This window comes from Pristis pectinata, chromosome 2 (genome assembly GCF_009764475.1).
Source record: "Pristis pectinata isolate sPriPec2 chromosome 2, sPriPec2.1.pri, whole genome shotgun sequence".
NCBI classification, from domain to species: Eukaryota; Metazoa; Chordata; class Chondrichthyes; order Rhinopristiformes; family Pristidae; genus Pristis; species Pristis pectinata.
The window spans coordinates 96,419,822-96,446,477 of NC_067406.1; the positions used below are offsets into that span (position 1 = coordinate 96,419,822).

Consider the following 26,656-nt stretch of genomic DNA (forward strand, 5'->3'; position numbering starts at 1 on the left):
TGCAAAGACATAACATTACTATAAATTACAAAATAAATTAGTGCAAAATAAATGAGGTAGTGTTCATGGACCATACAGAAATCTGATGGCAGAGGTGAAGTTGTTTCTGAATCATTGAGTGTGGGTCTTCAGGCTCCTGTACCTCCTCCCTGCTGGTAGTAATGAGAAGAGGGCACATCCTGGATGAGGGCCCTTAGTGATGGATGTTGCCTTCTTGAGGCACCACCTCTTGAAGATGTCCTCAGTGGTGGGGAGGGTTGTGCCCTTGATGGAGCTGGCTGAGTCTACAACCCTCTGCAGCCTCTTGCAATCCTGCATATTGGAGCCTCCATACCAGGCTGATGCAACCAGTCAGAATGCTCTCCACCATATATCTGTAGAAATTTGCAAGAGTTTTTGGTGACATAACAAATCTCCTCAAACCCCTAACGAAGTAGAGCTGCTGACGTGCCTTCTTCATGATTGCATCGATGTGCTGGGCCTAGGACAGATCCTTCAAGATGTTGGTCGTCAGGAATTTAAAGCTGCTCACCCTTTCCATCACAGACCCCTCAGGACTGGTGTGTGCTCTCCTGACTTCCCCTTCCTGAAGTCCATAATCAATTTATAGAACACTACAGCTCAGAAAACAGGCCATTTGGCCCTGCAGTCCCATCTACCTGCACCTAGGCCATAACCCTTCAGACATCTCCCATCCATGTATCTATCCAATTTATTCTTAAAGCTTAAGAGCGAGCCCACATTTACTACATCAGATGGCAGCCTGTTCCACACTCCCACCACTGAGTGAAGAAGTTCCCCCTAAACCTTTCCCCTTTCACCCTAAAGCCATGTCCTCTCATACTTATCTCCTAATCTAGGTGGAAAGAGCCTACTTGCATTTACTTTGTCTATACCCCACAATTTTGTAAACCTCTATCAAATCTCCCCTCATTCTTCTACACTTCAAGGAATAAAGTCCTAACCTGTTCAATCTTCCCCTGTAACTCAACTCCTGAAGACCCAGCAACATTCTATTAAGTCTTCTCTGCACTCTTTCAATCTTGCTGATGTCCTTCCAATAGTCCTTGGTCTTGCTGATGTTGAGTGCAAGGTTATGGTTGTTGACACCATTCAAAGCAACTGATCTCTCTCTCCTGTACACCTCCTCATTGCCATCTGAGATTTTATCAACAGTGATGTCATCTGCAAATTTACAGATGGCTGTGCTTAGCCACAAATTCATGTGTGGGGAGAGTAGGGCAGTGGGCTAAGCACACATCCTTGTGGTGCATGTGTTGCTTGTCAGCAAGGAGCAAATGTTACTACCAATCTGTACTGACTGTGGCCTCCTGATGAGGAAGTCAAGGATCCAGTTGCAGAGGCCCAGGTTTAGAAGGTTGGCAATTGATACCGAGGGGATGATGGTATTGAATGCTGAACTGTAATCAATAAACAGCAGCCTGATATGTTTTGCTGTTGTCAAGGTGCTCCAAAGCAGAGTGGAGAGTCAGTGAGATTGTGTCCACTGTAGACCTGTTGCAGCAGTAGGCAAATTACAGTGAGTCCAGGTCCTTGCTCAGGTAGGAGTTAATTCTAACTACAACATCCTTTCAAAGCATCTCATTACAGTAGATATGAGTGCTACTGGGTGATTTTTGAAGCAGATGGGAACCTCTGACTGCAGCAGTGAGAGGTTGAAGATTACCTTGAACACAGGTTTTCACAACCCAGCCAGGTACACTATCAGGACCTGACACCTTGAGAGTTTGCCCTCTTGAAGAATGTTCTGACAATGCCCTCCAAGACAGATCACAGGGTCACCAAATGCTGTAGGGATTCACACAGATGTAGTGTTATTTTCCCTTTGAAAGGGCACATAAAAGGCATTCAGCTCACTGGGGAGCAAAGCATCACTGCCATTCATGTTGTTAGGTTTCACCTTATAGGCATACATTTCATGATGGCAATACCACAGTACCATCCCAGGGAAAGCTTTATACCTGGAGAAGTGTCCATAATTGTACTATACCCTTCAAGGATAACCAGAACCTATCATCTGTTGAGACATTACTGGCAATATACTTTGCTTCCTGCTTGACCAAGTACACATCAACTCTTCTTTATAGCTGTAAGAACTTTGTCACAAAAATCCATCAGTAACGCCACCAAGCCTACTTATGTTTGCAGTATACGAGGATTGAATGACAGCTGTAACAAGAGCCCGAACTGAGATTTTGAACGTAGAACAATACAGCAAAGAAACAGTCCCTTTGGCCTACAATATCTGTGCTGACCATAATGCCAAATTAAACTAATCCCATCTACCTGCACATAATCCATGACCCTCCATTCCCTGCAATGTTCATGTGCCTGTCTAAATGCCACTATCATGTCTGCTTTTGCCACCATATTCCAGACACTTACTACTTTGTGCAAACAAAATATCCCCCCCACAAACCTTTAAACATTCCCCCTCTTACCTTAAAGCTATGCCCTCTGGCATTTGAGATTTCTATCCTGGAAAAAGACTGACAATCTACCCTGTCTCCCCCATAATTTTATAAACTTGTAAAACAGAGGTCATAGCATTGATCTTTATGGAATGCCACCAGTCACAGAACCACTACCCTTCGTCTTCAGTGGCCAAGCCAATTTTGAATCCAATCTACCTAGCCACCATGGATCCCATGCATCTTAATCTCCTGGATCAGCTTCTCAGAGATTGGCCCTCCTTATTCCCTGCATGAGTTCTTTCCTGTTTTCTTTATATTCCTTCAGGACCCTCTGATTTCAGCTTCCTAAAGCTTACATATGCTACTTTTCTTTTTGACTCAGCCAAAGCTCCCAAATGTTGCCATCCTTTTCTTTCATCCCTACTGGAACATGCCAGTCTTGAATTCTGATCAGCTGGTCTTTAAATGATTCCCATGTCAGATGTGGACTTCCCCGATTACAGCTGCTCCTAATCTACTCTATAGCTCCTGCCTAATAACATGGTAATTTACTTTTCCCTAATTTATGCTTTCCCCAAGGTCCAGACTTATGAATAATTATCTTAAAGCTTAATGAGTTGTGATCACTGTTCCCAAAATACTCTACAATGGAAATCTCAATCACTTGGCCAGGCTTGTTTCCCAATACAAGGTCTCATATAGCCCCTTGTCTCATTGAACCATATATGTACTGTTTCAAGAAACCCTCTTGGATGCCCATCTAAGCCTCTTGCATTGAGGAAGTCCCAGTCAATATTAAGGAAGTTAAAGTTACTAACAACAATCCTGTTGCTTTCACATCTTTCCATAATCTGTCTATTTATCTATTCCCAATCTCCTACTGGCTACTGAGAGGCCTGTTGTATAACCCCATCAGAGTGATTGCACTTTTATTTTTGAGCTCTACCCATATTGCCTCATTAGATGAGCTCTCCAGTATGTCTTCCCTGAATACAGCTGTGACATTCTCCCTGATTAGTAATGCAACTCCTCCACTTCTTATCTGGGATCAGTTTAGTATGAAAGGATAAGATGGAGTGGAATCTTTAAAATGCATCCATGAGATGTTTGTGCCAGTACATAGGGCAAGTGGATGAAGTGTCGATAGGTGAGCACTTTGGGGGATGGTGACCATAACTCAGTAAGCTTCAAAGTAGCTAAGGAAAGAAGGAACATCCAGAAATTAAATGTCTGAATTGGGGGAAGGCTACTATAAATAGCATTAGCCAGGACCTGGCAAATATAAACTGGGAGCAGTTGATTGCAGGTAAATCTATATTTGGGAAGTGGGAGTTTTTAAAAAGTGAAAATAGTGATAGCTCAGGGCCAAATGTGTTCCTGTAAGGGTGAAGGGTAAAGGCAGGAAATCCAGAGAGTTCTTGATGTCAAGGGATGTTGAGGGTTTGATAAAGAAAAAAGCATGTCAAGTATAGAACTCAAAACAGAGGAGGGCCTTTGGGAGTAAAGAGTATACAGAGGGTGCTTAAGAAAAATTAGGATGGCAGAGAAGGTCCACAAAATATCATTTTATGGGTGCATTAAGAGCCAAAGAGTAAGCAGGAAGAGACTGGGGCCCATTAAAGGCCAAGAGGCAATCTATGAGCTGAGCCAGAGGATGTAGGCATGATTTTAAATGAATCTTTCATCTGTATTCACTAAGTAGAAATTTTGGTTGTTGGAAATTTCAGCTGGGTTGGTCACTTTGGGATGTGAATTCCTAAAGCATGCTAAAAGGAGGCATTATATACCCAAGGAAAGGGTAGGACCTCTCAAGGATAAAGTAGGGAACATGTGCTTGGAGGCAGAGGATGTGGGTGAGGTCTTAAATGAGTACTTTGCATCAGTATTTACCCAAGGAGAAGGACATGGAGGATAGTGAGATCAACATGGAGCATGCTAATATGAGAGGGTACTTTGAGATAAAGAAAGAGGTAATGTTGGGTCTCTGGAAGAACAAGGTTGTTCAGTCTCCAGGACCTGGTGGGATATATCCCAGGTAATTGAGAGGCAAAAGATGAGATTGCTGGGGCCTTGACCAAGATTTTCATATCCTCTCTAGCCACAGCCAAGGTCCTGGAGGCCAGGTGAGTAGCTAATGTTGTTTTATTGTTCAAGGCAAATAGGAATATTCAAAACTATAGGCCAGTGAGTCTCACATCATTGGTGGGGAAACTATTGGAGGATTCTTAGGGATAGGATTTGAGCATTTTGGAAACCATGGCCTAATTAGGGACAATCAGCATGGCTTTGTGTGGGGTAAGTCATGTCTTACCAACTTGATTATTTTAGAGGAGGTGACAAAGGTGATTGATGAAGGTAGAACAGTGGATGTTGATTTTAGTAAGGTATTTGACAAGGTCACTCATGGTAGTCTCATCCAGGAGATTAAGATGCACAAGATCCACAGTGACTTGGCTGTTTGGATTCAGAACTGGCTTGCCCTTAAAAGACAGGGTAGTGATTGAAGGGAGTCTGGCTGGAGGTCCACAACTAGTGGTGTTCTGCAGGGACCTCTGCTGTTTGTGCTACATATAAGTGGCTTGGATGAAAATGTGGATGGGTCAGTGTGGAAAGGTTGACAGGGTTGTGGACTGTGTAGAAGATTAGTCGCAGATATGGGTGGAGAATCTGGCCAAGTGGGAGGAAATGCACTTTGGGAGATCAAATGTAAAAGGACAGTATTTGTTAAAGACAAGACCTTTAACAGTATTGATGTACAAAGGAATGGTAAAGGCAGTGCATGTCATGCTTGCTTTATTGGTCAAGGCACTGAGTTTGAGAGTCAGGAAGTTATGTTGCAGCTTTATAAAACTCTAGTTAGGACACATCTGGAATATTACATTCAATTCTGGTCACCCCATTATGGGAAGAATGTGGAGGCTTTGGAGAGGGTGCAGAAGAGTTTTACCAGGATGTTCCCTGGATTAGACAGCATGTGCTAAGGGGAGTTTGGACAAACTGGTGTTTTTTTTTCCCTGGAGCAGCAGAAGCCGAGGGAAGACCTCAGAAAATTGAGAGACAGATCAAGTGGATAGCTGGTATCTTCTTCTAATACTAGAGGGCATTCATTTAAGGTGAGAAGGGGCAAGTTCAAAGGAGATGTGCAGGCCATGTTCTTTACACAGATAGTGGTGGGTGCCTAGAATGTGATGTTGGGGTGGTAGTGGAGGCATTTAAGAGGCTCCTAGATAGGTACATGAATGTTCAGACAATAAAAAGATATTGACATTGTGTAGGTAGAAGGGATTAGTTAGTTGCTTAATTACCTCAGCACAACATCATGGCCAAAGAGCCTATTCCTGTACTGTACCTTTCAATGTTATGTTCTATTAGCTGGGCATAGACTTTAAAGAGCAGGGATGAACATTGCACAGAACTGCACAGCAATAGCTCAGGTGCTTCAGCCCATGATTTCTGTGCTGATCATGATGCCAATTTAAACTACACATCTCCCTGCATATGGTCTGTATCCCTCCATTGCCTGCCTGTTCATGTTTGTCTAAATGTCTCAAACATTACAATCATATCTGCTTTTACCACCTCCCCTGGCAGTGAATTCCAGACACCTACCAGTCTGTGTTAGAAACAAAGTTGCCTCGTAAGTCTCCTTTAAACATTCCCCCTTTCACCTTAAACCTGTGCCCTCTAGTGTTTGACATTTCCACCCTGGGGAAAAAGGCTCTGACTATCTACCCTTTATATGCCTCTCAGAAAAATATGTAATTATATCAGGTCACCCAGCCTCCAACACTCCAAAGAACACGACTCAAGTTTGTCCAATCTCTTTATAGCTAATACTCTAATCCAGGCAACATCCTGGTGAACCTCTTCTGCACCTTCTCCAAAGCTTTCACATCTTTCCTATATATCAGCAACCAGAACTGCACAATACTCCGTGTGGCCTAAAGTTTTATACAGCTACAACACTACTTTTATACTCAACACCCCGACTGATGAAGGCCATATGCCTTCTTTACCACCCCCCCCCCATCTACTTGTCATCATCACTTTCAGGGAGCTATAACTTGCATCCCAAAATTCTTCTGTACATCCATGCTTCTATCCATTCTGCTATTTATTGTATACTTTCCTCTTCCATTTGACCTCCCAAAGTGCAATGCCTCACTTGTCTGGACTAACTCCATTTGATATCTCTGCCCATATTTCCAACTCACCTATATCCTCCTGATTCCTCTGACAACCTTCCTCACTATCCACATCTGCCAATTCTGCAGATGTGCCAATCAGCCCACCTACATTGTCATCCAAATTGTTTATGTATATAAAAAAGCTCCCTGCACTGATTATTGCAGAGCACCACTGGTCAAGGATCTCCAGTTAGAACAACTCTTTCCACTACTTTCCTGGCCAAGCCAAATTTGAATCCAATCAACTAATTTGTATAAGACATTGGTGAGGCCACACTTGGAGTACTGTGTACAGTTTTGGTAACCCTATTATAGGAAAGGCATCATTAAGCTGGAAAGAGTGCAAAGAAGATTTATGAAAAAGTCACCAGGACTCATGGGCCCGAATTAAAGGGGGGTGGGGTGGGGAAGGTTGGGCAGATTAGGACTATTCCTTAGAATGCAGGAAATAAAAAGGGTGACTATAGAGGTGCATAAAATCATGAGGAACATCAACTAGGTAAATGCAGTTATTTCTCTCCACCCGCTCCTCCCCCCGCAGGAAAGTGAAACCAAGAACTAGAAGACATAGGTTTAAGGTGAGAGGGAAAGATTTAAAAGGGACCTGAGGAGCAACTTCTTCACACAAAGGGTGATGCAAATATGGAACAAGCTGCCAGGGAAAGTAGTTTGAGGCAGGAACAATAACATGTAAAAGACATTTGGATAGTACATGGACAGGAAAGGTCAAGATGGATATTGGCAAAGCTCAGGTAAATGGGACTAGCTTAGGTGAGCATTTTGGTCAGCCTGGACGAGTTAGGCCAAAGAGTCTGCTTCTGTGCTGTATTACTCTATGACCAAGTGTCCTTGGTTCCCATGTTCCTTAAACCCATCAGACCTGGGAACATCCACTTTAATGTTCAAGATCTGAACACCTTCTTGATATCAAGATGAAGAAAATAACCCTTCCTGATCTCACTATCCTCCATGTCCTTCTTGCTGAACGCTGATGCAAAGTACTCATTTTGCAAATCACCCACTTCCTCTGGCTACAGGCATAAATTCCCTCCTTTGTCCTTGTGGTCCTACCCTCTCCCTCCTTACCATCTTGTTTTAATGTCTGTATAAAATGCCTTGGGATTTTCTTTAATCTCTCTTGCCAAGGATGTTTCATGGCCTCTTTTAGGCATCCTGATTCTGTGTTTGAGTTCTTTCCTCCTTCCAGAGAGCCATAGAACACTACAGCACAAAAAACAGGCCATTCAGCCCTTCTAGTCTGTGCTGAAACTTTATTCCATTAGTCCCATTCTCTTGCACCCAGTCCATAACACTTCAGACATCTGTCCGATTTATTCTTAAGAGTGAGCCTGCATTTACCATGTCAGATGGCAGCTTATTCCACACTCCCACCAGTAAGTGAAGTTCCCCCTAATGTTCCCCTTCACCCTAAAGCCATATCCTCAGTTATCTCTCCTAATCTAGGTGGAAAGAGACTACATGCATTTACTGTCTATACCCCTCAATTATGTAAACCTCTATCAAATCTCCCCTCATTCTTCTGCACTTCAAGGAATAAAGTCCTAACCTGTTCAGTCTTTCCCTGTAACTCAACTTCTGAAGACCTGGCAACATTCTAGTAAATCTCCTCTGCACTCTTTCAATCTTACTGATATCTTTCCTATAGTTAGGTGACCAGAACTGCACACAATACTCCAAATTTGGCCTCACCAATGTCTTATACAACCTCACCATAACATCCCAACTCCTATACTCAATACTTTGATTTATGAATGCCAGGATGCCAAAAGCCTTCTTTACAACCCTGTCTACCTGTGACACCACTTTCAGGGAATTATATATCTGAACTCCCAGATCCCTTTGTTCCTCCACACTCCTCAGTGCCCTACCATTTACTGTGTATGTCCTACCTTGATTTGTCCTTCCAAAATGCAACACCTCACTTGTCTGCATTAAATTCCATCTGCCATTTTCTGGCCCATTTTTCCAGTTGGCCCAGATTCCTCTGCAAGCTTTGAAAGCCTTCCTCACTGTCCACAACACCTCTAATCTTAGTGCCATCAGCAAACTTGCTGATACAATTTACCACATTGTTGTCTATATCAATGATCTAGATGATAAGCAATGGTCCCAGCACAGATCCCTGAGGCACTCCATAGGCCTCCAGTCTGAGAAACAATCATCCACTACCACTGTCTTCTCCCACACAGCCAATTTCAAATCCAGTTTACAACCTCTCCTAGTGTCCGAACCTTCTGAACTACCCTCCCATGTGGGACCTTGTCAAAGGCCTTACTAAAGTCCATGTAGACAACATCCACAGCCTTTCCTTCATCTACTTTCTTGGTAACCTCAAAAAACTACAAGATTTATTAAACACAATCTACCACACACAAAGCCATGCTGACTATCCTTAATCAGTCCCTGGCTGTCCAAATACTTGTATATCAGATCTCTCAGAACACCTTCCAATAAATTTACCTACTACTGATGTCAGGCTCACTGGCCTGTAATTAAGTGGTTTACTTTTAGAGCCTTTTTAAACAATGGAACAACATGAGCTACCCTCCAGTCTTCTGGCACTGCACCTGTGGCTGAGGACATTTTAAATACATCTGCCAGGGCCCCTGCAATTTCTACACTAGTTTCTCTCAAGGACTGAGGAAATACCCTGTCAGGCCAAGGGGGATTTAGCTACCTTTATTCACTGTAAGGCAGCAAGCACCTCCTCTTCTTTAATCTCTATGTTCCATAACACTACTGCTTGTTTCCCTTCCTTCCATATACACTATGCCAGTTTCCTGACTAAATACTGAGTCAAAAACTGTTTAAGATCTCCCCCATCTCCTGAGGTTCCACACATAGCCGACCACTGATCTTTTAGGGGGAAGAATTTTGTCCCTTACTATCCTTTTACTCTTAATATACTTGGAGAAACCCTTCAGGTTTACCTTCATATTATCTGCCAGAGCAACCTCATGTCTTCTTTTTGCCTTCCTGATTTCCTTTTTCAGTATTTTCTTACTTTTTCTATACTCAAGTACCTCATTTGTTCCTAGTTGCCTATACCTGCTATACACCTCTTTCTTAACCAGATCACCAATATCCCTTGAAAACCAAGGTTCCCTGTTCTTGTTAACTTTGCCCTTTAATCCAGGCAGGAACATGCAAACTCTACACTCAAAATTTCACCTTTGAAGGCATTCCACTTACTGAACACATCCTTGCCAGAAAACAATTTATCCCAATCTATTCTTACTAGATCTTCTCTCATTTCCACAAAATTGGCCTTCCTCCAATTTAGAACCTCAGCTTGAGGACCAGACCTATCCTTATCCATAATTAACTTGAAACTAATGACATTATGGTCACTGGACCCAAAATGCTCACCTACACATACTTCTGTCACCTGACCTGTCTTGTTCCCTAATAAGAGATCAAGTATTGCATTCTCTCTCCTTGGTACCTCTAATATTGATTTAGAAAAACTTTCCTGAACACATTTGACAAATTCCAAGCCATCCAGCCCTTTCACAGTGTGGGAGTCCCAGTTTATATGTAACAAAACTTCTATTTTTGTCAACCCCTTTGCAATAAAGACCAATGAACCTTCTTAAATGACTTGTTAACTAATGACTTGCCAACTTTCAGTAATTCATGCTGAAGAACACCCAGAATCCTCTGCAATTCATTCATATGCAGCTTCTTTCCATTTTGATAATCTGCCTTTTAATTTTCTTGAGAAGTGCATGACCTCACTCTCTCACATTAAACTTTATTTGCCAAGTTTTCACCATTTGCTCAGCCTATTTCTATCTTGCTGCAGAATCACAATTGTGCCCTTCCATCAATTTTGTGTCATTGGCAAGCTTGGATATCTTGTGTTCTGCTCCATCTTGAAGATCAATATAAATATGGAAAAGCTGTTTTAAGATATTAGTTAGGACACAGCTGGAGTACAGTACTTTGTGCTGTTATGGATGCCACATTATAGAAAGAATGTGCTTTCACTGGAGGAGGTGCAGAGCAGATTCACTGACATTTTGCTTTGAATGGAGCATTTCAGTTATGAAGAAAAACTGGATAGGATGGCTGTGTTTTCCTTTGAGTAGGGAAGACTGAAGGGGGACCTGACTAAGGTATGAAAGCTTGAGGGGCATAGATATGTTGGATAGTGAGAAGCTTCTCCCCTTAGCAGAGAAAAACATAAGCATTCTAATTATAGATATGCAAGCAGTAGGAGAGTTGGAGGGCAACATAGAACAGTACAGTACAGAAACAGGCCGTTTTATTTGACCCACAATATTCTGCCAAACTAAGCTATTAAATGCATAACTAACTAATCCCTTCTGCCTACACAATGTCCATAACTCTCCATTCTCAGCAAATTTAAGTGCCTATCCAAGAGCCCCTTAATCACCTCCATCATATTTGCCTCCACTACTACACCTGGCAGTGCATTCCAGGCACCCACCACTGTTTAAAAAAACTTACCCCCCCCCCACCTTAAATTCATGCCCTCTGGGAGGCAGCATTTCAATCCTGGAAAAAAGATGCTGGCCATCTATCCATGTCCTCTAGGAGGAATTTCAGTCCTGGAAAAAAGATGCTGGCTGTCTATCCATGCATCTCAATCTTGTAAACTTATCAGATCTCTCCTCAGCCTCCACTGAAGATGAGAAAAAAAGGTTATATAACATCTCCTTATACCACATGCCCTCTAATCCAGGCAGCATCCTGATAAACCTCTTCTGCACCCTCTCCAAAGCCTCCATATCCTTCCTCTAATGGGGTGACCAGAAATGAATGCAGTACTCCAGATGCAGCCAAAGCAGAGTTTTATAAAGCTGCAACATTACTTCCTGACTCTTGAACTTAATGCTTTGACTAATAAAAGCAAGCATTCCATAGTGCCCTCTTTACCACCCTACCAACCTGTGCAGCCACTGTCAGGGAGCTATGGACTTGGACCTCAAGCTCCCTCTGTACATCACAGTTAAAAGGCCCTGCCATTAACAATGTACCATCCCTTTACATTTGACCTCCCAAACAGCAGTACCTCACTTGACTGGATTAAACTATTTGCTATTTCTCCACCCATATCTGCAACCAATATCCCACTGTATCCCTTGATAATCTTCTACTCTATCCACAATGCCACCAATCTTGGTATTGTCTGCAAATTTACTAACCCACTCATCCATGCTTTCATCCAAGTCATATACTTATTATATAAATTAGTATAGTAGAGGTCCCAGTATAGATACTGGTGGAACACCACTCGTTATGTACCTCAAGCCAAAATAAGTCCTATCAACCATTACCCGTCTCCCCTATGGGCAAGTTTATTTGAATCCAAACGGCCAGATCACTGGATTCCATGCATCCTAATCTTCTGGATTAGCCTACATGAAGGACCTTGTCAAATGCCTTACTAAAATCCACATAGACAGCATCCACAACTCTACCTTCAATCACCTTCAGGACCTCCTTGAAAAACTCAATCAAGTTAGTAAAGACATGACCTGTCCCACACAGTCATCCTGACTGTCCCTATTTAGGCCACAGCTTTTCAAATGCTTGTAAATCCCATCCATAATAATCTTCACAGATGGCTTCCCAGCCACTGATGTGAGACTTGCCAGTCTGTAGTTTTCAGGATTATCCCCATTTCCCTTCTTGAATAATGGAACATCAGCTACTTGAGACCTTGGGAACTTGAGAACTTGCCTGTGGCTAGAGAGGACTTGAAGATCTTGGTCACAGCCCCAGCAATCTCATCTCTTGCTTTTCTCAAGAATCTGGAATATCTCCCAAAAGGCCCTTGGAATCATTCAAATATTTAAATGAACACTTTAAATACCAGGGCATAGAAGGCCAAGTGGCAGAAACTGGGATTAGTAAAGATAGGTAATTGATGGCCAATATAGTCACAATGGGCTGACAGGCCAGTTTCCATGCTGTATGACTGTTAAGATAAACAGAGGCTGACAACTGCAAAACTATGAAGCTAACAGAGCCATGGAAGATATTATTTTGTGGTCTGTGGTCACCTCCAATAAAGGGAGGAAATTTCCTTTATGTAGAACACAATAAGTTCTGCAGGTGCTGGAGTCTGGACCAATACACAAGTGCTGGAGGAACTCAGCAGGGCAGGCAGCATTTATGGAGAGAAATAATCAGTCAACATTTTGGGCTGAGACCCCTCATCAGGGCTGGGAAGGAAGAGGGCAAAAGCCAGAATAAGGTGGGAGGAGGAGCACATGTAGGCAGGGGGGATAGGTGAATTCAGGTGATAGGCAAGTCCAGGTAAAGGGGGGGGGGGGAAGGTAGGTGGGTTGGGGGGGGGGGAGGGGAGGAGATGTAATAAGCTGAGAGGTGATAGGTAGAAGAGGTAAAGGGCTGAAGGAGGAGGAATCCAGTAGGAGAGGGCAGTGGACCATGGAAATAAAGGATGGAGGGGGAGAGGAGATGGGCAGGTCATCAAGGTGGGGGGAAGCCACAGGAAAAAGGGATGTCAAAGGAATGGGGGGGATGGAGGGAAGAAAAGGGGTAGGGTTACCAGAAGTTACAAATTGATGTTGAGGCCATCAGATTGGAGACTCCCAAGGCAGAATATGTGTTGTTCCTCCAACCTGCATCTGGTCTGAATGTGGCAGTAGAGGAGGCCATGGATAGACATGTCAGTATGGGAGTGGGATATGGAATTGAAGTGGGTTACCACCAGGGGTCCTGGCTTTTGTGGCAGACAGAGCAAAGGTGCTTGACGAAGCAGTCACCCAATCTGCGTCAGGTCTCACAGGTATAGAGGAGGCCACACTGGGAGCACCAGATGCAATTAAATGACACGCTTGGACTCACCACTGCCTCATGGTGGTGAGGGAGGTGGTGTAGGGACAGGTGTAGCACTTGGTGCTTCCACAGTCCACTGCCCTCTCCTACTGGATCCCTACTTCAGCCCTTTGTGCCTTCTGCCTATCACCTCAGCTTATTACACCTTCCACAACCCCTTCCCCCCCCCCCCCCCAGACTCGCCTATCACCTGAACTCACCTATCCCACACCTGTGTGCTCCTCCCCCTGCCCTCTTCCTTTCCAGTCCTGATGAAGGGTATCAACCTGAAGCATTGACTGTTTATTTCCCTCTATAGATGATGCCTGACCTGCTGAGTTCCTCCAGCAGTTCTTGTGTATTGCTCCTTCACATAGAAGTTGCATTCCATTTTTCTTGTGCACATTAGAATTTTCTATGTAGAACCATGCTGAATTGGAGGTCATAGCATGGTACAGCATGAAAATAGGCCACTTGGCTCAAGTGGTCCATGCCAACCAGGATTTCCATCTGAGCTAGTCCCATTTGTCTGTTTGGCCCCAATCCCTCCGAACCTTTCCTATCATGTATTTGTCCAAGTATCTTTGAAGTGCTGTTGGTATACCTGCCTCAACCACCTTCTCTAACAGCTCATTCAAATATACTGACCACCCTCTGGGTGAAAATGTTGCTCCCCAGTTTCCTGTTAAATCTCTCCTGTGCCCTCTAATGCTTGATTCCCTATTTCAGGGGAAAAGGATTGTACATTGACCCTACCCACACCCCCCATGATTTTATACATCACTAAGATCATCCCTCATTCTCCAATGAGGAAAGTTCCAACCTGCTCAAACTCTCTCCATAATTCAGTCCCTCAAGTCCCAGTAACATCCTTGTAAATCTCCTGTGCACTCTTTCCAGCTTAATGGCATCCTTCCTATAGGAAGTAACCAAAACAAAATATTCCAAATGCAGCCTCACCAACCTCTTGTACAATTGTAACAAAACATCCCGACTCCTATACTCAGTGCTGTGACTGATGAAGGCCCAGGTGCCAAAAGCCTTCTTCAGTACCCTGTCTACTTGTGACACCACTTTCAGGGAACCATGTACTTGTACTCCTAGGTCCCTCTGTTCTACACCACCTCCCAGGGCTCTATTGTTCAGTGAAAGTCTTCCCAAAATGCAATATCTCACATTTATCTAAATTAAACTTGATTTGCCATTCCTTGGCCCACTTACCCAACTGATCAAGAGACCCCTGTAGATCTGATAACTATCTTCACTGTCAACCACACCACCTGTTTTAGCATCTGTAAACTTAGTGCGCTTGTAAGTTCTCATCCAAATCATTGATTTAGATGACAAATAGTAACAAGCCTAGCACTGACCCGAGGAACACCACTAGTCACAGACCTCCAGTCCAAGAAACAATCTTCCAATGTCACCCTCTGCTTCTACCATCAAGTCAATTATGTATCTCCCAGGAGTTCATGTGATCTAATTTTCCATGGCAGCCAACCATGTGGAACCTTAAAGGCCCTATTAAGGTCCATGTAGACCATATCTACATTGACCTTCTTGGTCACATCAAAAAATTCAGCCAAATTCATGAGATATGATCTCCCATGCACAAAGTGGTGCTGGCTATCCCTAATCAACCTGTCATTTCAAGTGCTTATATCTTAATCCTCAGGATCCCCTTTAACTTACCTACCACAGATGTTAGGCTTATGTTATACAGTTCCCAGGTAATTCTTTGCAGCCCTTCTTAAATAAAGGCAGAAGATTAGCCACCTATAGTCTTCTGGCACTTCACCTGTCACTAATGATGCACATCTCAGCCAGGTCTCCTGCAATTTACTCTCCAGCTTCCCAGTGTTCTTGGACATATCTGATCAGGCCCTGGAGATTTAGCTACCTTCATTCATTTTATGCCATCCAGTACCTCCTCAGCTGTAATGCAGACAATCTCAAGTTCTGAAGCCTTCATGTCTTTCTTCATAGTAAAGAGGGGAGAAATATTCATTGAGGACATTGCCCATCTCCTGTGGCTCCAAAGATGTCCACTTTGGTCTTTGAGGGGTCCTATTCTCTCTAGAGATTCTCAGTCCCTTAATATAGGGATAAAATCTCTGGATTTTCCAGGATCTTCTCTGCCAAAGCCAACTCATGTCCCTTTTTGCCCTTCTGATTTCCTACTGGAATATACTCCTGCATCCCCAGTAGTCCTCTGGGAATTTGATTCTGGCTAATCATACTTGATCAATGCATCCTTTTTCTTGACTAGGGCCTCAATATTCCTCATCAGCCAGAGTTCCCAACTCCTGCCAACCTCACCCCTCACTAACAAGAGCATGCAGGTCTTGAACTCTCAATATCTCTCAATGTGTCCAAAAATATTTGTAAAGTGACAAGTTTGCATGTTAATTCCTAACCTGCATAGGTCCCAAAGGGTGTACTCTGAATTTAAATCAGCTTCCAGTGTTTTGTTGTGCATCAGAGAAGGGCATCAGCCATTAAGTGTATGCTTCTCAGCAGTCAGATAGAAATGATACATAATAAATGCCATGGAGGAGCAGTGGAGTACTCAGACTCTGAAGATCTTGTCTATGTTTATTAAAAGTAAAAAAGTCAAGAAAGATCCTTTGTCAGTGGGTCAGGAGGCCTGGTAGGGCCACCATAAGAAAAGCCTAGCAGATGCGGGTAGAAGTCCTGTCTGTGAGGAGTGAAAATCCCTAGACCTTGGGAACATGCTGCAAAAGATGTGGCCTCATTAGAAATGTTCAGATGAGCTCCACAGCAACTTAAATACAATCTTTTGTACCAACACTTGTTCTGATACATATACAAACACTCCCACACACATGCACCAAGCCCCATATATACTTGCTTCCCTCCAAACCCTCACAAGAATATCAATCCAATAAGTACATAACAAAACTGCAATTCACTCTATGCTTCTTCTTTTAGACAAAGACAGAGTCAGGAGTCGGAGGGAGGACACCTGGATGGGAGTTCTTTACCAGGCCAAAGGAGAGGATCCTTCTCCTCATAAGCAAGAGGGAGCCATTGAAGTACAAATGGAATCTGAAGCTCAAATCTTGCCAGGTGTGCCTATCAGATATATTTCAGACTCATCAATCCATCCTTTGTTTTGATCTATTGTCCGTTTTGTGATTTTGAATGAGCCACATGCAGACAGACTGTAGATGTAACAGCTCTTACTCAGCACAAGAGGAAAACTTGGTTGAGGGACTCCCATACTCAAAATGATTCAAGTTTTATATCCTTTAGAGACAAACATGATAGAATACAATTTCAATTATAATGCATAGTTTATTATTGGTGTGAACAAATCATTCCATTGAATTATGCATTTTAACTGAAGACCAACTCTGAATATTCAAACTCCTCTGTTGGGATAAGGTAGTTCACACTGATATACTAAAGCTGCTGAGAACAAAACTCAGACATCTAAAATATTCTTTTTCACCATGTGGCAAAATAGCCAATCTGGTACCTCCCTTAATCTCAAGTTCCCACTGGTTATTGGGTGGTCTATAATACAGCCTCACTGGAGTGACCCTCCCCTTGTTTCTAAGTTCTATCCATATGGCCTCACTGGATGATTCCCCAAGAATGTTCTCCAAGTACTGCTGTTATGTCCTCACTTATCAAAAAGGCAACACCCCCTCCTTGCTTAACTGTACCCATCATACCTGTAGCATCTGCATCCTGGACTATTGAGCTGCCAGTCCTGCCCTTCTGAGCCATGTTTCTGTTATAGCTATAACATCCCAGTCCTCAGCACCAATCCATGCTGAGTTTATTTACCTTACTTGTTAAACCTCATGCATTGAAATAAATGCAGTTTAACTGGGTATTCCTTTATCCCATGGCCAGCTCCAGCTTGGAGTTCTCCACCCCCCCCCCCACAAATCTAGTTTAAACCCTCCATGTAGCACTGGCAAATTTCCCTGCAAGGATTTAAGTGCAACTCATCCCTCTTGTATAGGTCACCTGTCTCAGAATTGATCCCAGTGGTCAAGAATCTGAATTACTGCCTCCTACACTAGCTCCTCAGCCATGAATTCATGTCATCTATCTTTCCATTTCTGACCTTGCTAGCATGTGGCACTGGGAGTAATCTGGAGATTGCTGCCCTCATAGGTCCTGCTTCTTAACTTCTTACCCAACTCCTGATACTATTTCTGCAGGACCTCATCCCTTGTTCTACCCATGTTGTTTGTACCAACATGTACATTGACCTTTGGCTGTTTGCTCTCCTGCAGCTGCTCAGAAACATCCTTGACCCTGGCACTGGGGAGGCAACACCATCCTGGTGATTCTTTGGTGGCCACAGGATCTGTGTCCCCCTCACTATCAAGTCTGCTATCACTATTGCCCTGTCTGACTGCACCCTTTCCCTCAGAGGGAGAGCCAGACACTACTGCTGCAACCCCTGAAAGAACATCCCCCTTAATAGCATCCATAGAGGTATATCTGTTTGCAAGGGGAATGGCAACAGGGGAACCCTGCACTGTCTGCCTAATGCCCTTACTTTTCCTGGTGGTCAGCTATCCATCTGAAGCCTGTATCTTGGGTGTGACCACCTTAAGAAAAGTCTCACCTATGAAGCCCTCAGCTTCCTGGATGATCCAGAGTACATCCAACTCCACCTCCAGTTTCTTGACAGTCAGTCAGCAGCTGCACATAGATGCAATTCCCACAGATGTAGTCATCAGGGAGACCATGAGGTTCCCTGATTTCCCACATCTTACAGGATTCCACTGCCTTAACCACCATGTTGCCTACACTGAATTGAGTACCAAAGATAAACAGCAATATAAAAGCTTACTTGTACTCCTAACCAAAGCCTTTTTAAAAATCTGCTCTCATTCCTAACATTGGGCCACTTAGCCTCCACACACCAAAGCCTCAGCTCCCAGTAATGGCTGAGGACTGGGATGTTATTCCCATGATGGAAACATGGATAACCTTCTTTACTATCACTTAATTTCATGTCATCCACAAACTTACTGATCAAACCTTGTGCATTTATATCAAATCATAAGTAAATAATGAATAACAAGGATCCCAACACTGACTCCTATGGCACACCACTAGTCACTGGCCTCCATTGAGGAATGGCCTTCAACCACCACTGTCTGCTTCCTACCTCCAAGCCAATTTTGAATCCACCCAACTAGTTATCCCCGAATTCCATGGGACTTAACCTTCCAGACCAGCAAGATGCAGGATCTTGAAGGCCTTGATAGAGTCCAAACAGACATCCACTGACCTACTTTTTGGTTACCTCTGAAAAACATTAAGTTCATTGAGCATGACTTTCCATGCACAAACCTATGTTGACTCCTGCTAATCTGACTCAGTTTATCCAAATGCTCTAGATTTTGTCCCTCAGAATTCCCTCCAGTAACTTCCCCACTACTGACATCAGGCTGACTGACCTGTAGTTCCCTGGCTTGTCCTTGATACTCTTCTCAAACAATGAAAGAACATTAGCCACCTTCTAGTCTTCAGGAACGTCACCAGTGTCTAACAATGAAGATTCTCTGCAATTTCTTCTCTAGCCTACCACAAAGTCCAAGAAAGCACTTGGTGAGGCCCTGGTGATATCCACATTAATGCCCTGCAAGGCTGCAAATACCTTCTCCCTGTTAATATGAATGTCCTCTAAAACATCATTTCTCTTCTCTTGAGGAACCATGATTTACTCTTCAGTAAACATAGGACAAATATTCATTAAAATCCCACCCATCTCTTGCAGCTTGAGACATAGGCAGCTCTGCTGATCTGAAAGGGGGCCTACTCTCTCCAAAGCCACCATTTTACTCTCTAGTGACAGAACTTTTAGGATTTTCCTTATCCTTACCTGCTAGATCCATTTCACACCCTCTTTGCCCTCCTGATTTTCCTCAAGTATTCTTCATTTTTTTAATATAAAAATCAAGCAATTCACTCATCCCTGACATCCTAAACCCAATGTACATTTCCTTCTTTATCTTGAAGAAAGCCTCAATATCTCTTATCTGCCAAGGTTCCCTAAACTACCAGGCTTACCCTCCACTTTCACAGGAAGGTACTGCTCCTTGACATCACTCTTAAAAGCCTCCCATTTGCCATTCATTCCTTTCCCTTCAAAGGGACTTACCTAATCAACCTTTGCTAGATCTTGTCTAATTCCCCCCACATTAGCCCTGCTGCAGTTTGAGACCCTAACCTGTCCTATACTTTTCAATCACTATCAAAACTAATAGAATTATGGTCACTGGAGCCAAAGTGCTCCCTGACTGCTATGTCAGTTATATGCCCTGCCTCATTCCCCAAGGTCTAGTATTCCACCCTCCTGAGTAGGGCCATTTATCTATTGACTTGGGAAACTTTCCTGGACACATTTCACAAATTCCACTGTATCCAAGCCCTTAACCTTCTGTGTGGCTAAGTCAATACCAGGGAAATTTAATTTTTCCACAAATACAACTGTTATTTGTAGAACTGAGCAGTTTCTGTGCACACTTGCTCCTCAAATTCCCACTGACTATTGGGTGGTCTATAATTCAGCCCCTCTGAAGTGACCCTCCCCTCTTGTTTAAGTTCTACCCATATGGCCTCACTGGACAATCCCCCAGGAATGTCATCCAAGTACTGCTGTTACATCCTCCCTTATCAAAAAGGGAGCTTGTACCTGTCACACCTGTTGTAGCTGTATCCTGGAATACAGAGCTGCGAGTCCTGCCCTTCTCTCAGCTATGTTTCTGTTATGGCTGTAACATCCTGGTCCTCAGTACCAATCCATACTGAGTTCATCCTGTTAAACCTCATGCATTGAAATAAATGTAGTTTAACTGAGTATTCCTTTCCCTCCCTTAACTGTGCCCCAATTACTAAACTTGCTCTCACAGGCTACTGCTTTATTCCATGACTTGCTCCTGCTCAGAGTCCCAGCCCCTTGTCAATCTAGTTTAAATCCTCTGGTTTAGCACTGAAATATCCCTGAAAGGATATTGGTCCCTCATTCACATGCAATCTGTCCTTCTTGACAAGTTGCCTCTACCCAGAAGAGATCTTAGTCTAAGAACCCGAATCCCTGCCCTCCACACTTGCTCTTCAGCCACAAATTCATCTAGACTATCCTTCCAGAATATTACAGCACAGTAAAGACCCTGCAGCCCACAATGTTGTGCCGACATTTTATTCTGCTCCAAGTTCTATATAACCCTTCCCTCCCACATAGCCCTCTATTTCTATCATTCATGTGCCTTAAATATTCCTAATGTATCAGCCCCCACAACCTCTGCCAGCAGCATTCCATGCACCCACCACTCTAAAACACCTGACATCCCCCTTATACCTTCCTCCAATCACCTCAAATTATGTCCTTGTGTTAGGGATTGTTGCCCTGGGAAAAGTCTGACTGTCCACTCGATCTATGCCTCTATCATCTTGTACATCTCCATCAAGTCACCTCTCATCCTCCTGTTCAAAGAGAAGAGCCCTAAGCTCACTCAACCTATCCTCATAGGACATGCTCTCCAATCCAGGCAGCATCCTGGCAAATCTCCTCTGCACCCTCCAAAGCTTCACATCCTTCCTGAGGCAGCCCAAATTGAAAACAATACTCCAAGTGTGGTCTAACCAGAGTTCTATAGAGTTGCAACATTATCATGGCTCTTGAATTCAAAACCCCAACTAATGAAGGCCAACACCATATACCTTAACCATATTGACCTACACAGAAACCTTCAGGGATCTATGGACCTGGACCCCAAAATCCCTGTTCCTCCACACTAAGAGTCCTGCCATTAACCTTGTATTCTGCCTTCAAATTCAATCTCCCAAAATATAACACACCACACTTATCTGGGTTGAACTCCATCTGCCACTTCAGCCCAGGTCTGTATTCAATCAATATCCTGTTGTAATCTATAGCAACCTTTTACACTATCCATAATACCACCAACCTTTGTATCATCAGCAAACTTAATAACCCACCCTTCCATATCCAAGTCACTTATAAAAATCACAAAGAGCAGGGGTCCCAGAAAAGATCCCTGCAGAACACCACTGGACACCAATTTCCAGGCAGAATATGCTCCATCCACCACCACCCTGTCTTCTATGGGTGAGCCAATTCTGAATCCACACAGCCAAGTTTCCCTGGATCCCATGCCTCCTGACTTTCTGAATGAGCCTTCCATGAGGAACCTTATCAAGTGCCTTACTAAAATTCATGTATACCACATCCACTGCTCTACCTTCAATGTGTTTTGTCACATCCTCAAAGAAGTCAATCATGAGGCATGACCTGCCCCTCACAAAGCTATGTTGACTGTCCCTAATCAGCCTCTGCAAATGCCCATAAATCCTGTCTAAGAATCTTCTCCAGTAATTTGCCCACTACTAAAGACTCACTGGTCTGTAATTCCCAGGGTTATCCCTACTCCCTTTAGTAAAAGGGACATTTTCCACCCTCCAATTATCTGGCACTACTCCAAAGGCATAGTAATCTCTTCCCTCACTTCCCATAATAATCTTGAATACATCCCATCTGGCCCTGGTGACTTCTCTATCCTAATGTTTTTCAAAAGTTCCAGTACATCCCCTTTCTTCACATCAACATACCCTAGCATATCAGCCTGTCATACACCATCCAATGTCAAGGTCTCTCTCCAGTGAATACTGAAGCAAAGTATTCATTAAGGACCTCCTCTACCTCTGATTCCAGGAACCTGTATCCTTTTATCCCTGATCATTCTAGTCATTCTCCTGTTCTTCAGGTGTAGAATGCCTTGGTTTTCCTTAATCCTACTTGCCAAGGACTTCATGCTCCTCCCCCCCTTCTAGCTCTCCTAAATCCATTCTTAAGCTCCCTCCTGACTACCTTGCAACTCTCCAGAGCTCTGCCTGACCTATGCTTTCTAAATCTCAGGTAAGCTTCTTTCTTCTTGAAAAGACATTCTACATCTCATCAACCAGTTCCCTCACTACCATCCTTACCCTGCCTCAACTGGATAAACCTATCCAGAACACCATGCAAGTACTCCCTAAACAATTTCCACTGTGCACTTCCCCAAGAACATCTGTTCCCAATTTACACTCCCAAGTTCCTGCCTAATAGCATCATAATTCCCCCTCCCCCAGTTAAATACTTTCCCATATCATCTACCATAGCCTTGGAGAGGGATAGGAGCAGAGGTCTAAGAGTTATGGTCACTATCTCCAGAATGCTGTCCCATCAGGAGATCTGAAACCTGATCAGGCTCATTACCTGGTACCAGGTCTAGTATGGCCTCTCCTCTAGAGAGCCTGTCCACATACTGTGTCAGGACTCCTTCCTGGACACACTGAACAAGCTCCATCCCATCTATCCCCTTTACACTAAGGAGTTGCCAATAAATATTAGAAAATGAAATCACCCATGACAACAACCTGTTATTTTTGCACCTCCCCAAAATCTGCCTCCTGATCTGCTCCTCAGCATCTCTGCTGCTATTGTAGGGTCTGTCAAATACTCCCAATAGTGATCACTCCTTTTGTTTTTTACTTCCACCCACACTGACTCAGTGGACAATCCCTCAAGGACATCATCCCTTTCTACAGCTGTGACACTGTCCCTGATCAGTAAAGCCACTCCCCACCTCTTACCTCTACCCCTGTCCCTTTTGAAGCATCTAAGCCCCAGAATATCCAGCAGCCATTCCTGCCCTTGCAACAGCCAAGTCTCTGTAATGACTGTCATATTTTCATGTACTTATCCATGCTCTAAGTTCATCAGCCTTTTTCCTGATACTTCTCACATTAGACATACTTCAGCCCATCCAACGGACTAATTTTGCCCTTCAACTACCAATCTTTCCTCAGTCTTTCTACATTCTGTATCTACTTGTACACTAAGTGAACGAACCCCTGACCTGTCACTCAGGTTCCCATCCCCTTGCTACACTAGATTAAGCCCTCCCCAACAGTTCTAGAAAACCTGCAGACAAGAATATTGCCCCCCCCCCCCCAAAGTACAGGTGCAACCCATCCCTTTTGTACAGGTCTACCTTCCCCAGCAGCAATCCCAATGATCAACAAATCTGAAACCCTACCTCCACACCAATCCTCAGCCACACATTCATCTGCCAAATCATCCTATTCTTACCCTCAGCAATCTAGAGATTACTACCCTTGACGTCCTGCTTTTCAGCTTCCTACCTAATTCCCTCTTAAGGGCCTCATCTCTTTTCCTACCTATGTCATTGGTAGGAATATTGTACTATGACCTCTAGTTGTTCACTCTCCCCCTTCAGAATGCTGTGGGCCCAATCCAAGACATCTCTGACCCTGACACCAGGGAGGCAATATACCATCCAGGAGTCTCTTTCACTTCCACAGAATCTCCTGTCTGCCCCCACCCCCCTACAATGAAATCCCCTATCACTACTACCCTCCTCTTCTACACCAGATGACCTGGCCTCTGTGGCCTTCCCCTAGTAGGTTATCCCATCAACAATATCTAAAGCAGTATACCTGTTATTGAGGGAACAGTCACAGGGGTACTCTGCACTACCTACCTATTCTCGGTCCTTCTCCTGAAAGTCATCCAAATACCTACCTCCAGCAGCTTAGGAATGACTGCCTCCCTGTTGCAGTTATTTATGTATTCATTATCCCATAGGAGCCAAAGATCATCCAGCTGCAGCACCAATTCCCTAACACTGTCTGTAAGGTGCTGCAGCTAGATACACCTCATGCAGATATAGTTATCAGTGAGACAGGATGTCTCCCAGAACTCCCACATCTCACAAGCTGAGCACACCACTGACCCTAGAACCATCCTCACTACACTGTCCTGGCTAAACAGAACACCAAAGCAAGCAAGAAACTTACCAGAGACTTATCTTCACCTGTTCTTGTCAAAGCTTCGGCTCTCGCTCTAACACTAGCCACTCCACTTATACCTGCCTGCACTTTATTTGCTGCTGTTAATAAGCCAATCAACTGGTAACAATCTGCAAATGTGCCTCATTTAGACTCTTGCAAGGTGAAACTCACAAACACAGGCACAGAGACTCACCTCTTTCCAAAGGTCACGTTCCTATTTCTATTTGTGACCTTGCTGGTATGTGGCATCTGGAGATTACTACCCTCGAGGTCCTGCTTCTTTACTTCTTACCTAACTCCCTATACCCATTCTACAGGACCTCATCCCTTGTTCTACCTATGTCATTTGTACCAACATGTACAATGACCTCTGGCTGTTCACAGTTTTCTGCAGCCACTCAGAGACATTCTTGACCCTGGTGTCTGGGAAGCAACACACCAACCTGGTGTCAAACCATCAGGATTTCCAAACAATTGGATGGCAGATTATCGGAGTTTTACTGTATATAACTGTATACAGAAAGCTAGCATTGTTATTTTTTAAACATTTCTACTGTAACCATACATCTGACTGGGGCATTCTTTAAGTGGCTGAGCCTTAAAACATGGATGATTATTGTGAACCATTGTATGATACATCACTTGGGAGAATCCAGGCTGTACTTGCACAAGTTTCTGGTTCATCATCTTTCTTCCAGTGTTTTAATAATGCTGAAGCACTTGCCTGACTTGGGCAGAAACAAAAAGAAATGTTTCTCCTTCCTGGATGGAGTGTTTCCTGTGTACTCTCCATCTAGTACAACCTGCCAAGCAAGAGATGGACACCATTTAAGGTGTTTAAGTTTATATTTGCAGAGACAAAAGAGGTGGAAATGGTGAAACAATTTTGTAGTAAGAAAGTTTTGTGTTGTGGCAATCTTTGAGTCAAAAATTTTGTGCAAGGCATTGCACAATAGCTGGCACACCTCTGTAGAAATTTGTCTTTTAAGGAGATCTCCTTTTATTGCATCTTGGTAAAGGTCCTGAAGTAATGATAAATGTGGCTGAAAGTCCTTGATGGTTGCATGAATCAGAGTTATACTGCAAGGAAACAGGCCCTTTGGCCCTACTCATACATGCCAACCAAGCTGCCTATCTGAGCTAGTCACATTTGTTTGCATTTTACCCATATCCCTCTAATCCTTTCCTATCCATGTACCTGTCTAAATATCTTTTAAATATTGTACTTGTACTTCAATTTACCACCCTCTGGCAGCTCATTTCATATACCCATCATCCTCTGTGAAACACTAGTCCCTCCGGTCCCCTTTAAATCTTTCCCCTCTCACATTAAACCTATGCCATCTGGTTTTAGACTCCCTTACCTGGGAAAAAGACTGTGATCTTATCTATGCCCCTCATGATTTTACATACCTCTGCAAGGTCACCCCTAATGTTCCCATGTTTCAGGGATAAATCCTATCCAGTCCCTCCTTTTCACTCAAGTCCTCCAGTCCCGGTAACATCCTTGTGAATCTTTCGTTCACCCTTTCCAGTTTAACAACATGCTTCCTATAGCTAGGCAACCAGAGCTGCAGAGTGCAGTGGGGGTGGGGGTAGTAAAAGCTGACATTCCATCTGCACTATTTGGCTCATCTAAGACTTTTCATCCTCAGCTCAGTAAGAAATTGTCAACTCTCCAAAATAAAACCCTCACTTATCCTTTTGCAATCTCAAAACCATGTTCAATTTCGTGGAGAGGAAACTCATATCCTGGATGTTATGACTGAAGCTGGAGTTTAACATTAGGATTTGATATGCTTGCATTGGATAGAATTAATTAGTAACTTGGTAAAATGATCCCACCTGCCAAATTGCACAAATTTGTACCATAAGCTTTGAGCCCCTAGCAGTGGTATGGAGCTTTGAAAAATTTGAGTTGTTAAGTCTGGATCTGATAATTTTCTGGATTGGCTGTAGCTCCAGTTTGAAATGCATCCATTTTCTATATTTTTGTTTCCTGTTTTTTGATGAATCATGTTCACTTCAGTTCTGCTTGTGTGCAAATTGTAATTAAAATATATCTCCACTGTTTATAATTTAGTTCCCTTGTTTTCAGCCACCTATTTAAAAATATTTTTGTTAGATTGTCCACAAAATGCAGAATACTGAGTATAATATGACTGCTCACCAGTAACTGCCATCCAACCATTCCACAGAAGGATGTAGGTAAAAGCAGGGTAGGACCTTTATTTCATTCATATTTCAACTCATATTTGTGATATTTTAAACTCACATTATCAGACATTGATAAAGAGAAACAAAGATCTTTGCATCTATATTAACCCTTAC

General features: G+C 43.3%; 1 protein-coding gene across 2 annotated transcripts in view; it reads left to right on the top strand.

The window, feature by feature from the left end:
* The window catches only part of trim2a (tripartite motif containing 2a), a 221,913-nt gene that overhangs the window by 21,227 nt on the left and 174,030 nt on the right, over nt 1-26,656 (top strand). For both annotated transcript variants that reach the window (XM_052039372.1, XM_052039391.1), the window contains exon 2: nt 16,406-16,543. The gene's annotated coding sequence lies outside the window, so the exon portion shown is untranslated. The remainder of the gene's footprint in view (nt 1-16,405; nt 16,544-26,656) is intronic.